Raw genomic sequence first — 15,899 nt, forward strand, 5'->3', positions numbered from 1 at the left:
CAACCAGCCTCCTAAACACTAGCCGTCAAGTTGATTAGAGAAGAAGAAGACAGGGACACCGGAGGGAGCTCAACTGCTAGAGGGATGACGACACTGCTGTGCTAGAAGCTAAAAATAACACTAGTAAGCTCGATTTTCTCCCATTTTTCCTATTTTTCCATTTCAATTATTTTTTTACTCCTTTAAAGTGGATTGATCCAAGAAAGGCTACGAACCGAAAGGGAGGAGACGTGTAAGTTGGGTCAATTTTGGTGAGTTGTCCGCCCCCTTGATTCCCTTTTTTCTTTTGTAGACACTGATAGCATGTTATTTTCTTCATTTTGCAAAGAAAAGAGAGAGAAAAAGAGGAAATAGCTGAAAGTTGTGGGTGGAAATCACCACGACCGGTGGTTACGAGGAACAGCACCGCCACCGGCCGATTTGGCGTAAGGATGCCTAAACCCTCCCCTTTGTAACAACTAACCAAAGGCTAGAAAAAAAATAATAAATAAATAAAAAGAATTAATAAAACAATAAAATAAGTGGATATATATATGTGTGTGTATACTTAATTGAACTCAAATCTAATCAGTGTTGTGTAATCCGATCTTCTAAGTTGCCAATGGAGCTAACAAAGCTTTAATTTATCATTCCAGTTTATCTTGCCATCTTCTTAATTTATTGTACATATACTTCTATTTGTATATTTATTTTGCCTTGATTTCATTTTCTGTATTTATTTATCATTTAGTTTCTATATCTATTCCATTTATCAATCCGTCCTTATATTTGTTTTATGTGTTCATTTGGAATCGATTTGTCAATCATATATGCTAAATCATCATATTTAATTACCTATGTTTCATTTATCTTGCGAATGATTATTTCACTTTGTATATTTTTATGTTTTATTCTAATTGTTTAATTATAATTTTTATTAGTAGTGTTGGTTCAATTCATAGAACATGCGTTGCACTTGCGTCATTTTAGTTGAATTTTTATTTGGTCCTTGATGAGTAATAGGGAATGATTCGCATGTTTCTCATTTTAGTGATGTACAAGTTTTTACATGTCGTTAATCTCTTGAATAGTGTAAAATTATATATAATTAAATGCATGTTTAAACATGAATGTAAATCAAGGTCTTACTAGTATTCTAGGAGAGAGTGTATGGACTTGGTACATAGGGTAAACCCTACAGTGGACGTGTCATCAGTCTCACGGGGCTGGGAGGTCCTATATCAGACGAGGTTGGGAGTTAGTTAGTCACGCTCATACCGGATAGGGTATTGAGATAGTCTTTTATTGTGGCGCCTATTATCAAACAGGGTATGAGAACGGCTGATGATTTATAGAGGAAATGTTTGTACACCCACGTGTAGCAGAGATCTTTATGGGCCCCCATTGATACTGGTAGTGAAATAAAAATAAAATGACAAAAATAAAAATGTAAGTAAACCTAGTTTGGGTAAGATGGTAAGAAATATCACTGAACATAACTAAATGTTTGTGCATGAATGTTGTTTAATAAGAAAGTATGTAATAAATTATTTTCCATAGAAAGGAAGGGTGCGACCGCACTAGTATAGTTTTTAATACAAAGTGAGTGCTCCATTGGTTGTTTAATAGTTTTCGACAATCCTTTGGTCATTGTGTCGGCGTTAAGGTTTTTGGCATTCTTATTGAATTAGTGTTGCTCACCCCCTTCTTATTTCTATTTTAGATCAGGACGATTAGGACCCAGATCCAGAACAATGAGAGAATATATTAGAACATCATCCCTATCCGCTCCGTCGTATTCGGATTAAGGTTAATCATTACTGTAGTAGTTATCTCTTATTTTAAGTTCTAACATTCCAGTAGCCCCCATTTGGTATTATAAGTAAAACATGCAAGGAATGTAACCTTTAAACCTTTAATTCTCCTATGCAATGATAACTTCAGTGTTACTAAATTATTATGATTGGGATAAATGCCCAAAATCCCTAAAATGGGGTTTGTGTTTCTACATTTCAAACTCAAAAAATTTATCTAGCTTTGAGAATGTAGATATGAGGATGGAGTTATGTAAATAATTGTAATAAAATTAGGAATGGAACGTGCTTAAATTCCATATTTTTTAAAATGAACTGTCGCACATTAAATGATTTAGTAAAATTAGACACTCGTGACTCTATTTAGATCACGGCTCGTCACAATGATTATATGTATGCCTTGATAATATGAATACAATAATAATTTATTTGTTCAAAATCAAAATAATTCTCTGCATTTTAAAAGTAAATATTATGGTTATTGATTTTCACATTAATGATAACTATCATGGGAAATTGATAATTTCCTCGTGAATCATGTAATAATTTTTGCATACATCTTACATTGTCTTCTTTTTGGTTTTTTAATAAATATTTTAACTTGGAAAATTGGTAATTTCCTTTTTACATGCATGTTTTCTTTTTAGTTGTTTAATTATTAGTTGACTTTCTATTTAAAATTCTACCCTAATTATTACATCTAATAATAGTATTAATTATCCAATCTAAAGTTTTCACATATTATATTTCAACTACTATATAATTATGGAACTAAAAAAATATTGTTAAAACAGTACTACCTATCAAATTGAAACTCTTTGTGAAGTAAAGTCCTTTAAATCTATGTTATGCATAAAATTAAAACTTGAAATAGTTTTTTTTCTAGAAATAATTTTATATTTAATATGATAGTTTATATACTGATTATCTATTTAATTTTTTTTGTAAAAAATATAATCTATTTTTTGTAAAAAATATAATCTATTTTTTAGTTGAATACAGATTATGTACTAAATAATGTTGAATGCTTAAAGAAAATTATTGTAATAGTATATAATCATTATATGTGTACTTAATGTGATGATATTTATAACATAGTTATTTATTTAAATCTTCTTAATATAGAAATAGAATTTAATTTTTAGTGGACTACATATTATTCACTAACTGATTTTGAAATATTAAATAAGTTAATAATTTATATAACAATTTTCTATTGAAATTCTTCTAAATAAAAAAATTAGAATTCAATATGACAGTTTATGTAACACCCCAAGTCCATGAATTAGGCTCAGAATGCTGAATTTTAGTGTTTTTTCTAATAATAAAAATTCGTGGGCATTAATTTTAATTACGTTCATTGTTATTTTTTTTAGAAAAATACATTTTGGACATTTTTAAAATAATTTTCAGAAGTCAGGGCCAATTTGTAAATAAAGGGAGGGTTATGTTTGAAAGAAAAATTTAAAAACAGGGTTTCAATTGTAAAAAAAAAAATACAGATCATGTGTACACCCAGTCAACAGTATGACGAATCGCCGCGCAGCGCGAGGCGGACATACTGATATAGGTTCCACGTGGGAAGCCATGTAGGCAATCTGCGTGCCAGGCTGATCGAATGGCTCGTTGCCACTCCCGCGAACACGAACGACCCAAATCAATTCCCCAGATAAGTCTGATTGAACGGTCTGTGTGACTTCAATTAAATGGTCTGAATTTATTTCTCGAATAAGGGAGATATGACGACTGAGGTCAATCTACACGGGCCTAGATAGATGACCCAGATCGAGGGGAAGGGGATATTTAAACATCTCTTTTGTTAAAACCTAACCTTAACCGACACCCAAAGCCAAAGGAAAAGAAGAGAAGCGACCGGTGGAGAAGCCTCGCCACCGTGCTAAAGACCCAAAATACACCAGAAAGCACGATTTTTTTTCCCGTTCTCCCTATTTTCTCACCCTAGATCATTTAAACTAACCTGAATAAAAGAAAAACCAAGGAAAACCGTCACCCGTAAGAAAGAGGCGGCAGAGCACGGTTGCGCTGCTACACTAGAGATCGAAAATCGCCCGGTAAGGCCAAAAGTTTTTGTTTCTCTCTATAGAACACTGCCTAACCACAATTGAAACAGAATCCCACAAAGGACTGGCCAAAACTTGTCTGACCGAGAGGAAAAACTGTCGGAGAAGGAGGACCAGTGGCGGAGCACAATGGCGCTGCCGTGCTAGAACCCCAACCCAGCCCTGGGTGAGGTTTTTTTGCTATTTCTTGCATATTTCAATGCCATTTTAACGTACAGTTCAATATTATTAGGAAAACCTAAGAAAATCTAAGATCCAAAAAAACTGTTAAGAACCGTAATAAAAAAAGTAGTGTTCTGGACATTAACCCAATGTAAGAATCCCTCACCCATTTTCCCTATTATGGTGAAGTTAAAGCTAAATTAATAACAAACGAAAATTTTGGATAATTGTCGATTCCTTAATTAATTAAGTACAGGTTGTCGATAAAGCCAGTAACTGGTCAGCCTATACTTGCTTAATTATGTTAACTATTTATTTGGTCGCTTATTTGTTTACTTGGTTCTATTTTAACGTACTTCAGCTATTTGCCTTAATCTATGTTTCCTGTTGTTCTATTTTGTGCATAATACGTTTCAGTCAGCACGTTGTATATTTATTTATTTCATTCACATATTCTAAAATATGAATTCCATACTCTTGTCTTACTTGGGGATGTGGGTATAAGTGTCATTTGGGGTTAAATAGTAAATGAAAGAAATAATATGTTTGAACTACTATATTTGGATGAAAAAGGGCTTATCGAGTGTCATGGGTAAGAGTGTACGGACTTGGTGCATAGGGTGAACCCTATTGTAGATGTTACCCTCAACCGTACAGGGCTGAAAAGTCCATACCGGAAGGGGTTGGGAGTTTATAAGTGTCACTTATACCGGACAGGATATTGAGGTGCTTGTTTGTTGTGGCAACCATTACCGGATGGGGTATGGGGACAGTTGTTTAATTACAAAGGAAATGTTCGTATCCACATGTAGTAGGGATCCTTATGGGCCCCCAGTGACATTGGTAAGGAAAGGTAAAACGATAGTGTAGAGATGAACTTGGTAAGAAATCCGGCTTGGGAAAGGTGAGGAGTCAAACGTTGTATGTCTATTGAAATGTATACTGTTATATTGTGATTTTGATTCTTTTTTTATTTTAATGAATGGTATTTGAGAGATTACAGGTTAGATGAAAAAATGCTAATCTTTTTAGTGAAACGAATAATGAATGCATTAACATTCGGGTTTTATTAAGAATGGGCTCCATTGGTTGTTTTATATTTTTTATAACCCTTTAATTTTCTGTATTAGTGGTAAGGCATTGATATTCTTACTAAGCTAGTGCAGCTCACCCATTTCTTATTAAACATTTTAGATTAGGACGACCAAGATCCAGATCCTAAATAGTAAGAGACCAATTAAAGAATTACCTCTCCCACTTTGTCAGTTTTGAGTAGAGGTTAACCATATTTATTTTCTTTTTATGTTTTTCTTCGTTTAAAATTCAAAAGCATTCTCATAGCCCTGTTGGGCATTTTAAGTAATATGCGAGGAATGTAACCTAAAAACATTAATTGCTTCCGCAGAATAATAAATTTGAGTATTATTTGTTTTACTATTACTGAGTTATACGCTCTAAACCTGAGTAAGGGTTTGGGGTGGTTTTATAGTTGATATTAGAGCCGCGTTCCTCAAAACCATTCATTAAACATAAAGTTAGAGTAAATTTAATGCAACTCGAATCTCAAACCATTATTATGAAATGTAGGTAAAGAAATATAGGTAAAGAAACATGATGAGAGGAAGGCCTTGCTAAATAGAGCAGCTCGAGAGGGATCACTTCGAAAGAATGTTGATCAGCTCTTCAAGATGCTTGATAGATTCATTTCGACCCAGAAGACTAGGGAAGAGAGAAGGGAGTTTCCAGATCGCCCTTCACTTCTACCACAGTATGAGCGACCTCCGCACCAAGAGGATCCAATACCCCTACAGTACAACCCAACTCCTCCATAGTACTATCTAGCACTGCCGTAGTACGATTCGGTGCCTCCACCGTATAACTCGATGTTGTTATAGGGCCACTCAGTTTCTCCGCAACATAATCCAATTCCCCTTCAATAGGACCCAGCTCCGTTTATGATGGACTCAGGCTACATCGAGAGGTATAAGAGACTTAACTCATCTACTTTTGCACGAGTATCCATTTTTGAAGAAGTTGAGTACTGACTAGTAAAGACAAAGAAGGCTTTCGTGACCCTTGGGGTGGTTCCTGAGTAGAAGGTTGTCCTTGTCACTTATATGCTCCTAGGTGAGGCAGGGCGTTGGTGGCAATTTATACAGGCTACTCTACGCACTCGAGTCACTTGAGAGCCGTTTTTGACAGCCTTTAATGCTGAGTATCTTTTAGAACATCTCTGACATTTAAAAGAAATAGAGTTTGCACACCTGGTCTAAGGAGATTTATCAGTATCAGAATATGGTAGAAAATTCCTTGAGTTAGGTTGGTACTCCGCTGAGATCGTGACAGATGAACGTAGGAAGGCAAGATGGTTTGAATGGGGTCTTCATCTTGAGATCTGACAACAACTATATGTATTTGGGCTTGGCACTTATTCGACAGTCTTGGCTAAGGCATAGTTAAAAAAGAGGAACCTTTGTATCTTTCCCTCAACAGTGGGCAACTCCAGGCCCCTAGTTCTGCATCGCAGACCAGCACCTATTGCACTAAACCAACAGAATAAGAGACTAAGACCCGTACCTCAAGCTCTTCCCCAATTCCTGATAATAGGACGTGGCAAGATTTGCCAACAGTGTAGCAAGGATCATGCGACCTCCACACCAAGAGGATCCAATACCCCTATGGTACAACCCAACCCCTCTATAGTACTATCTGGCACCGTCGTAGTACAATCTAGTGCCTCCATCGCATAACTCGGTGCTGCCATAGGGGCACTCAGTTCCTCCCCAACATAATCCAATTCCCCTTCAACAGGACCCAACTCCGTCTATGATGGACTCAGGCTACATCGAGAGGTATAAGAGACCCATCTACTTTTGCACGGGCATCCACTTTTGCACGGGCATCCACTTTTGAAGAAGTTGAGTACTAGCTAGGAGAGACAAAGCAGGCTTTCGTGACCCTTGGCATGGTTCTTGAGCAGAAGGTTGTCCTTGCCACTTATATGCTCGTAGGTGAGGTAGGGTGTTGGTGGCAATTTATACAAGCTACTCTACCCACTCGAGTCACTTGGGAGCAGTTTTTGACAGCCTTTAATGCTGAGTATCTTTCAGAACATCTCTGACATTTAAAAGAAATAGAGTTTGCACACTTGGTCTAGGGAGATTTATCAGTATCAGAATATGCTAGAAAATTCCTTGAGTTAGGCTAGTACTCCCTTGAGATCGTGATAGATGAACGTAGGAAGGCAAGATGGTTTGAATGGGGTCTTCATCTTGAGATCAGACAACAACTACATGTATTTGAGCTTGGCACTTATTCGGCAGTCTTGGCTAAGGCATAGTTAAAAGAGAGGAACCTTTGTATCTTTCCCTCAATAGTGGGCAACTCCAGGCCCCCAGTTCTGCATCGCAGACCAGCACCTATTGCACTGAACCAGCAGAACAAGAGACTAAAACCGTTACCTCAAGCTCTTCCCTAATTCCTGATAGTAAGACACGGCAAGATTTGCCAACACTGTGGCAAAGATCATGGAGACTGACCTGGTTATTGCCTCAACAACACCTGTCATATATGTGGGAATGCGCAATACTATCCGAGAGAGTGCCCGAGGAATCAGAATCAGACCAAACCTGTGGTCCAAGGTAGAGTCTACGTGCTCATCCAGCAGGATGCTGAAGCTAACCCAGATGTGATACAGGGTACGCATACTATCTGAAAACACCTTACACATATTTTAATTAACACTGGTGTTTCACATTCTTTTGTTTCACATGCTTTTACTCAAAATTTAAATTTGCTACCTGAATGTCTTGATTGTGTATTGTTGGTGTCTATACCTAGGAACAGAATATTACTGGGGAATGTTATATACTAAGCTTGTATCATAGGGATATGAGGTAGGGAATTGAGCATAGATCTAATAGCACTAGATACAAGGGATTTTGATGTAATCTTGGGGATAAATTGGTTAGTGGCATATCATGCTACAGTTGACTGTCATCACAAGAAGCTTATATTAAACATTCCTAATGAAGAGTCTTTCACTAATTAATAAAATCTTAGATATTGTTGGCACATGGTGGTAGTATTATTTATCTAATTCCTTTAGTTTAACTATTCTTTTTTCGTGTTAGGCAAACCTAAGGAAGAGATCTGCATTCAAGATATCCTTGTTATCTGAAACTTCCCAAACGTAATCCCTAATGAACTACCAGGATTGTTAGTAGATTGAGAATTAGAATTCGCAGGTGATCTTTAGCATGGTACCCAACCCATCTCAGCTTTCTCCATATTGAATAGTCGTGTTGAAATGAAAGAACTGAGAAAATATATCAAGGAGTTACAGGATAATGGGTTCATTTGACATAGCATATCCCCTTAGGGTGTTGGAGTTATGTTCACAAGAAAGAGTGATGGGTCTTGAGATTATGTATAAACTACATAGAATTGAACTGGGTCACAATTAAGAACAAGAACGCCCTCCTTAGGATTGATGACCTTTTTGATCAGTTATAAGGTGCTAAGATTTTTTCCAAGATCGATATGCACTTAGGATACCATCAGGTGAAGATCAAGGCAAAAGACATTCCTAATATGGCCTTTAGGACCGTTATAGGTATTATGAGTTCCTTGTTATGCCGTTTGGATTGACTAATATGCCTGCAATCTTTATGGATTTGATGAATAGGATTTTCAGGCCATTTTGGACCAATTTATCAAAGTTTTTATTGATGATATCCTAGTTTACTCTAAGAGCAAAGAGGAACATGTGCAACATCTAACTCAAGTCTTACATGTCTAAGAGAGAAAAAGCTATATGTAAAGTTGAGTCAATGTGAATTATGACTTGAGCAAACTTCCTTCCTAGGACACATAATATCGAAAGATAAAGTGTCAGTGAATCCCGACAAGATTGAGGCAGTGATGGGTTGGAAGTAGTTGATCTTGATCAAGAAAATTAGAAGTTTTTTGGGTATGTTAGGGTATTACCATAGGTTTCTAAATTGGTTCTCAAGTATAGCAACCCGCTTGACATGACTCACAAAGAAAAACGTTAATTTCGATTGGAATGAAGAATGTGGAAGAAACTTTACATAACTCAAGGAATGACTGACTACCACACCAGTGTTGGCTCTGCTAAATGGAACAGGCGAATATACAGTATACAATAACGCATCCTACAAAGGGTTAGGTTGTGTTTTGATGCAGCACGGGTAGGTCATAGCTTATGGGTCCATGCAGTTGAAAGTTCATAAAAAGAAATACCCCACCCATGATTTAGAGCTTGCCGCGATTATCTACGCCTTGAAGACCTAGTGCCATTACTTGTATGGAGAAATATTTGAAATCTATATGGACCATAAGAGTCTAAAACATATATTCACTCAGAAGGACCTCAACATGCGTTAGAGGTGCTGGATAGAACTCCATAAGGATTTCAATTATAAGATCTTGTACCACCCCAGCAAGGGTAATGTGGTAGCTGATGCCCTCAGTAGGAAGAATATAGGTATGTTAGCTCACATAATAGTCTTTGAGTACATAATGATAAAGGTCACACAGCAGATACAACTCCAAGACTTAAAAAAGGCTACATGTTTAGCTCACTTAGCAATCCAACCCAAGTTAATCTAGATAATAAGGGAGGCTCAGCTGGCCGATTCCACTATAACAGCTCTTAGAAAGGATACAAAATAGGGTTTGAATTTAGAGTTTTGAGTTTCTGTAGATGGGTTGCTCAAGTTTTAGGATATGTTGTGAGTTCCTAGTGATAGTGAGTTAAAGAGAGATATCATGACAGAGGTTCACAGTTCGAAGTTCACCATGCACCTTAGAGGCACTAAGATGTACAAAAGCATGCGACCTTGATTATGGTGGAGTGGGATGAAAAGGGATATTGTTGATTTCATCTCTAAATCCTCATATGTCAACAAGTTAAGGCAAAGCATCAACACCCAGGCAAGCTACTTCAGCCGCTACCAATTCTAAAATGGAAATGAGAACATATCACCATGGACTTCGTAACATGATTACCTAAGGCACGTTTGAGATACGATGCGATCTGGGTAATTATTGATCGAATCAGTAAGTCTTTCCACTTCCTAACTATTAAAATAACATATCCCTTGGACAAACTAGGTAGAATTTATATTCTAGAGATAGTTAGACTGCATAGAGTTCTTGTGGCAGTGGTATCAGACAGGGAGTCCAGATTTACCTCTAGGTTTTGGACAAGCCTTCAATAAGCGATGGGAACGAAATTTTCTCTTTGTACAACATTCCACCCTCAGATGGATGGATAATTAGAATGAACTATTCACACACTGGAGGATTTGTTTAGGACTTGTGTTCTAGACTTTGGAGGACACTAGGATGATCACCTATCTCTAGTAAAGTTTGCCTATAATAACAGTTATCAAGCAAGTATTGGTATGGCTCTATATGAAGCATTGTATGGTCAACCTGTAAATCACTAATCTGTTGGGAGGAAGTATGTGATAGGAAATTGATTAGCTTGAATCTTATAGATGAGACCACAGAAAATATTGCCAAAAAATAAAAAAAATATTCAAATGACCTAGAGTAGACAGAAGAGTTATGCAGACACTTGAATAAGAGATTTAAAATTTGAGAAAGGCAATTGAGTATTCCTTAAAGTCACCCCCCTTAAGGGCATCATCAAGTTTAGAAAGAGAGAAATTGAATCCTCAGTTCACTAAACCATTTGAGATATTAAACAGAAGTAGAATATCTGCCTACAGACTAGCACTGCCTCTAGAACTATCTAGAGTCCATAACATCTTTCACGTGTCAATACTGCACAAGTAGAATCTTGACCCCTCACATAATTTGTCTTACAAGCCACTCCCACTTTAGGAGGATTTATCTTATGATGAGGTATTTGTTAGCATTTTGGACTAAAAGAGTAGAGTGCTTCATAACAAAGATATTTCTTTTATCAGGGTTCTATGGCAAAATCACTTGCAGGAGAAGGCCACTTTGGAGTTGGAATCATATTTTAGGGTTAGGTATCCTCAATTATTTGACTAAGGGGCAGCAATTTGATAGACCAAATTTTCTTTAAGGGAAGAGTTTTGTAACACTTCGAGTCCAAGAATTAGGCTCAGAATGTTGAATTTTAGTGTTTTTCTAATAATAAAAATAAACGAATATTAATTTTAATTATGTTTATTACTTTTTTTAGAAAATACATTTTGGATGTTTTTGAAATAATTTTCAGATTCATTGCCAAACTATAAATAAAAGGAGGGTTTGTTTGAAAGAAAAATTTGAAAACAGGGGTCAAATCACAAAAAAAAAATACAAGCCATGTGTACACCCAATCAGTGGCACGACGAATCGCCGTGGGTTCCATGCTGGAAACCACAAGGGCAATCCGTGTGCCAGGTTGATTAAACAGCTCAAGGCCACTTCCACATGCACAAACGATCCAGATCAATTCCCCGGATAAGCTTAATCAAATGGTTTGCGTGTCTCTAATTGAATAGTCCAAATTTATTTTCGAAATAAGTAAGATCTGACGGCTGAGGCCGATAAACGCAAACCCAAATGGACAACCTAGATCGAGGGGAGTGGGGTATTTAAACATCTCTTTCATTGAACCCTAACCCTAGCCGACACCTAAAGCTAGAGAAAAAGAAGAGAGGCGGCTGGAGGATAAGCCCGGCCATCGGAGGACATCGGTGCCACCGTGCCGAAGACCCAAAACACACTGGTGAGCACGAATTTTCTTTCTGTTCTCCTTATCTTTTCACTCTAGGTCGTTTAAACTAACCCTAATACAGGAAAAACTAAGGAATACCACGACCTGCAAGAAAGAGGCGACGGAACACGATTGCATTGCCACATTAGAGACCAAAAATCGCTCGATAAGGCCAAAATTTTTTGTTTCTCTCAGTAGAATACCCCTTAAACACGATTGAAATAGAATCCCACTAAGAATCGGCCAAAATCAATTTGACCGAGAGGAAGAGTTGCTAGAGAAGGAGGACCAGGCAGTGGAGCACAACGGCACTACAATGCCAGAACCCCAACCCAACCTCAATAAGGTGTTTTTCCCTTTTTCCCCCAATTTCTTGCATATTTCATAACGTGCGTTTCAAACTTATCAGAAAATCCCAAAACAATCGTCGAGAATCGTAGTAAAAAAGGCAGTGTTTTGGACACCAACTCAGCATAAGAATCCTTTACCCCTTTTTCCTTTTACGATGAAATTGAAGCTAAATTAATAATAAATAAAAATTTTAGATAATTGTTGATTCCTTAATTAATTAAGTACAAGTTGTCGATGGAGCTAATAACTGGTTAGTCTATACTTGCTTAATTGTGTTAATTATTTATTTGGTCACTTATTGGTGCTTATTTATTTACTTGGTTCTATTTTAACCTACTTCAACTATTTGCCTGAATCTATGTTTCCCGTTGTTCTATTTTGTGCATAATACATTTTGGTCAGCATGTTGTATATTTATTTATTTCATTCATGTATTTTGAAATATGAATTAAGTACTTTTATCTTGTTTGGGGATGTGGGTATAAGTGACATTTAGGGTTAAATAGTAAATGAAAGAGATAATATGTGTGAACTATTGTCTTTGGATGAAAAAATGCTTACCAGGTGTCATGGGTAAGAGTGTACGGACTTGGTGCATAGGGTGAACCCTACTGTGGATGTTACTTTCACCTATATGGGGCTAGAGAGTCCCATACTAGAAGGGATTGGGAGTTTATAAGTGTCGCTCATACCAGACGGGGTATTGAGGTGGTTGTTTGTTGTGGTGCCCATTACCAGATGGGGTATGGGAACAATCATTTAATTACAAAGGAAATGTTTGTATCCAAGTGTAGTGGGAATCCCTATGGGCCCTCAGTGACACGGGTAAGGAAAGGTAAAATGATAATGTAGAGATGAACTTGGTAAAAAATTAGGCTTGGGAAGGGTGAGGAGTTAAACGTTGTATGTGTATTGAAATATATACTGTTAAATTGTGATTCTGATTTTATTTTATTTTAATGAATGGTATTTGAGAGATTACAGGTTAGTCGAGAAAATGCTAATGTTTTCAGTGAAATAAATAATGAATGCATTAGTATTCAGGTTTTATTAACAATGGGCTTCGTTAGCTGTTTTATATTTTTTACAACCCTTTGATTTTTCGTATCAGTGATAAGGCGTTGATATTCTTACTGACGTAGTGTAGCTCATCTCTTTCTTATTAACCATTTCATATCAGGATGACCAAGATTCAGATCCTGAACAACAAGAGACCAGTTAAAGAATCACCTCTCTCGCTTTGTCAATTTCGAGTAGAGGTTAACCATATTTGTTTTGTTTTTGTATTTTTCTTTGTTTAAATTTCAAAAGCATTCTCATAGCCTTCCTGGGCATTTTAAGTAAGGTGCAAAGAATGTAACCTAAAAACATTAATTGCTTTGCTGAATAATAAATTTTAATATTATTTATCTTACTATTATTGAGTTATACGCTCTAAATTTTGGGTAGGGGTTTAGGCTTTTACAGTTTATATACCGATTATTTGTTTAATTTTTCTGTAAAAATGATAATCTATTTTTTAGTTGAATACAAATTTTGTACTAAATAATGTTGAATGCTTAAATAAAATTACTGTAATTGTATATAATCATTATGTATGTACTTAATGTGATGACATATATAACATAGTTATTTATTTAAATCTTCTTATTGAATGCTTAAATAAAATTATTATAATAATATATAATCATTATCTATGTACTTAATGTGATGATATATATAACATAGTTATTTATTTAAATCTTCTTAATATACAAATAGAATTTAATTTTTAGCGGACTAAATCTTCTTATTGAATGCTTAAATAAAATTATTATAATAATATATAATCATTATCTATGTACTTAATGTGATGATATATATAACATAGTTATTTATTTAAATCTTCTTAATATACAAATAGAATTTAATTTTTAGCGGACTAGATATTATACAATAAATAATTTTTAAATAGTAAATAAGTTAATAATGTATATAACAATTGTCTATTGAAATTCTTCTAAATAAAAAACTAGAATTTAATATGATAGTTTATATACCAATTATTTGTTTAATTTTTTTTTGTAAAAAATATAATCTATTTTTTAATTGAATACAGATTTTGTACTAAATAATGTTGAATGCTTAAATAAAATTATTAAAATTGTATATAATCATTATATATGTACTTAATTTGATGATATATATAACACAGCTATTTATTTAAATCTTCTTAAATAGAAATAGAATTTAACTTTTTAGCGGACTAGATATTATACAGTAAATAATTTTGAAATATTAAATAAGTTAATAATGTATATAACAATTGTATATTGAAATTCTTCTAAATAAAAAACTATAATTTATTTTTTTAGGATATTGTATATTAAAATTTGGATTCACACAATAATTTATCTTTTAATATATTTATTTATGATAAGTTTTTTTAATAATCTAAATGTAATTAATTAAAAGTTCTTATCAATTATTTAATAAAAGTGAATTAATTAAAATTTTCTAACTAAGATTTCATCTAAAAATGTATATTATAGAATTAACTAAAAATGTTAAGAAAATTATAATCAGTGCATAATTAGGAATAAATGTCACGGATCATACTCCGTCTTATAAAGAAATAGTCGGAGCATACTTACTTAAATTATATAAATTTGAATTAAGTAAAATAACTTAAATTTATTAATCATAACAAAGTCACATAAGCGTACATCCTTTAAACGTAAAACATAAACATATGTACGAGACTGTAAATTTTCTTGCTTACATTATAAAACAAAGTACGAAATAGTAACTTTGATATCAAGGTCTAGCTTTAAAAACTTTTTCCCATATTATTGCTCACTCTACAACAGCGTCTTTGATATTTGGAGGGTAATAGAGAAGGGTGAGATAAAATATTCTAAAAAAAAATATTATAGAATCACAGCATAGTACATGCAATATATAGTTTTCTTTACACACAACAAAAATATATATCATATATTCTTTCTAAAAAAAATAAATATGCGAATTAGAACACAAATGCACAAATCAAAAAACGAATTCATAATTGCTTCATTGTATACTTCATCACTATTATGGAGGATTAATCAATCACCATATATTATGGGTAGACACGCATACTTATCACTGGTTCCCTATGTATCCGATCATGGAACGACATATTCATTGGTTCCCCATGTAACCAAACATAGAATGACATACATGAGTACCTTAAATACTGCTAACCCCCGAACACAGAATGGTTTGGGCACGCATATCACATTGTTTTCCCATACACTCGAATACAAAATGATTATGTATGGGTACACGCTTATCACTTTGCTAATACACTCAAACACAGTATGGTATGTATAGCCACATTAAAGCCTAACATAATACAGGTGGTTTCAAAATAACTCATTTTCATAATGAGTAATGTACACATATCAAAGTCACATTTTGAAAATAAAAAGTCAAATAACACTTCTATTGAAATAAAAATATAACAAATAATTGCTTAGCACATACGAAAGTATAAATAAAATATTTTTCAAAAACATATAACTTTAATACTGAAAATACGTAAAATACTTCAAAACTATGTAGGCTAATGAATCCATACTATCCACTTACCTTGGGTCCTTAATAGTTGTATTTCAAACCTTTCAATTTCTTTATGAAGCATGTAATCATAATTCCGACAGAGTTTCCGGCTTTTTTTACAAGTTTTTTAGCTCCAAAATCTGATAAAGTTTCAGAATGATTTTAGTTACTTTATAGACTCAAAAATATCCAATACAATACTAAAAA

The 15,899-nt window shown here is 34.5% G+C and overlaps 1 protein-coding gene across 7 annotated transcripts in view; it reads right to left on the reverse strand.

The window, feature by feature from the left end:
• Window positions 1–15,555: 15,555 nt before the first annotated feature.
• The window catches only part of LOC110816819 (uncharacterized), a 92,054-nt gene continuing 91,710 nt past the window's right edge, over window positions 15,556–15,899 (reverse strand). For all 7 annotated transcript variants that reach the window (XM_088211029.1, XM_088211025.1, XM_088211028.1 and 4 more), the window contains one exon: window positions 15,556–15,832. The gene's annotated coding sequence lies outside the window, so the exon portion shown is untranslated. The remainder of the gene's footprint in view (window positions 15,833–15,899) is intronic.

The sequence above is a fragment of the Carica papaya genome, chromosome 9 (genome assembly GCF_054855325.1).
Source record: "Carica papaya isolate Zhongbai chromosome 9, ASM5485532v1, whole genome shotgun sequence".
In the NCBI taxonomy this organism is placed as follows: Eukaryota; Viridiplantae; Streptophyta; class Magnoliopsida; order Brassicales; family Caricaceae; genus Carica; species Carica papaya.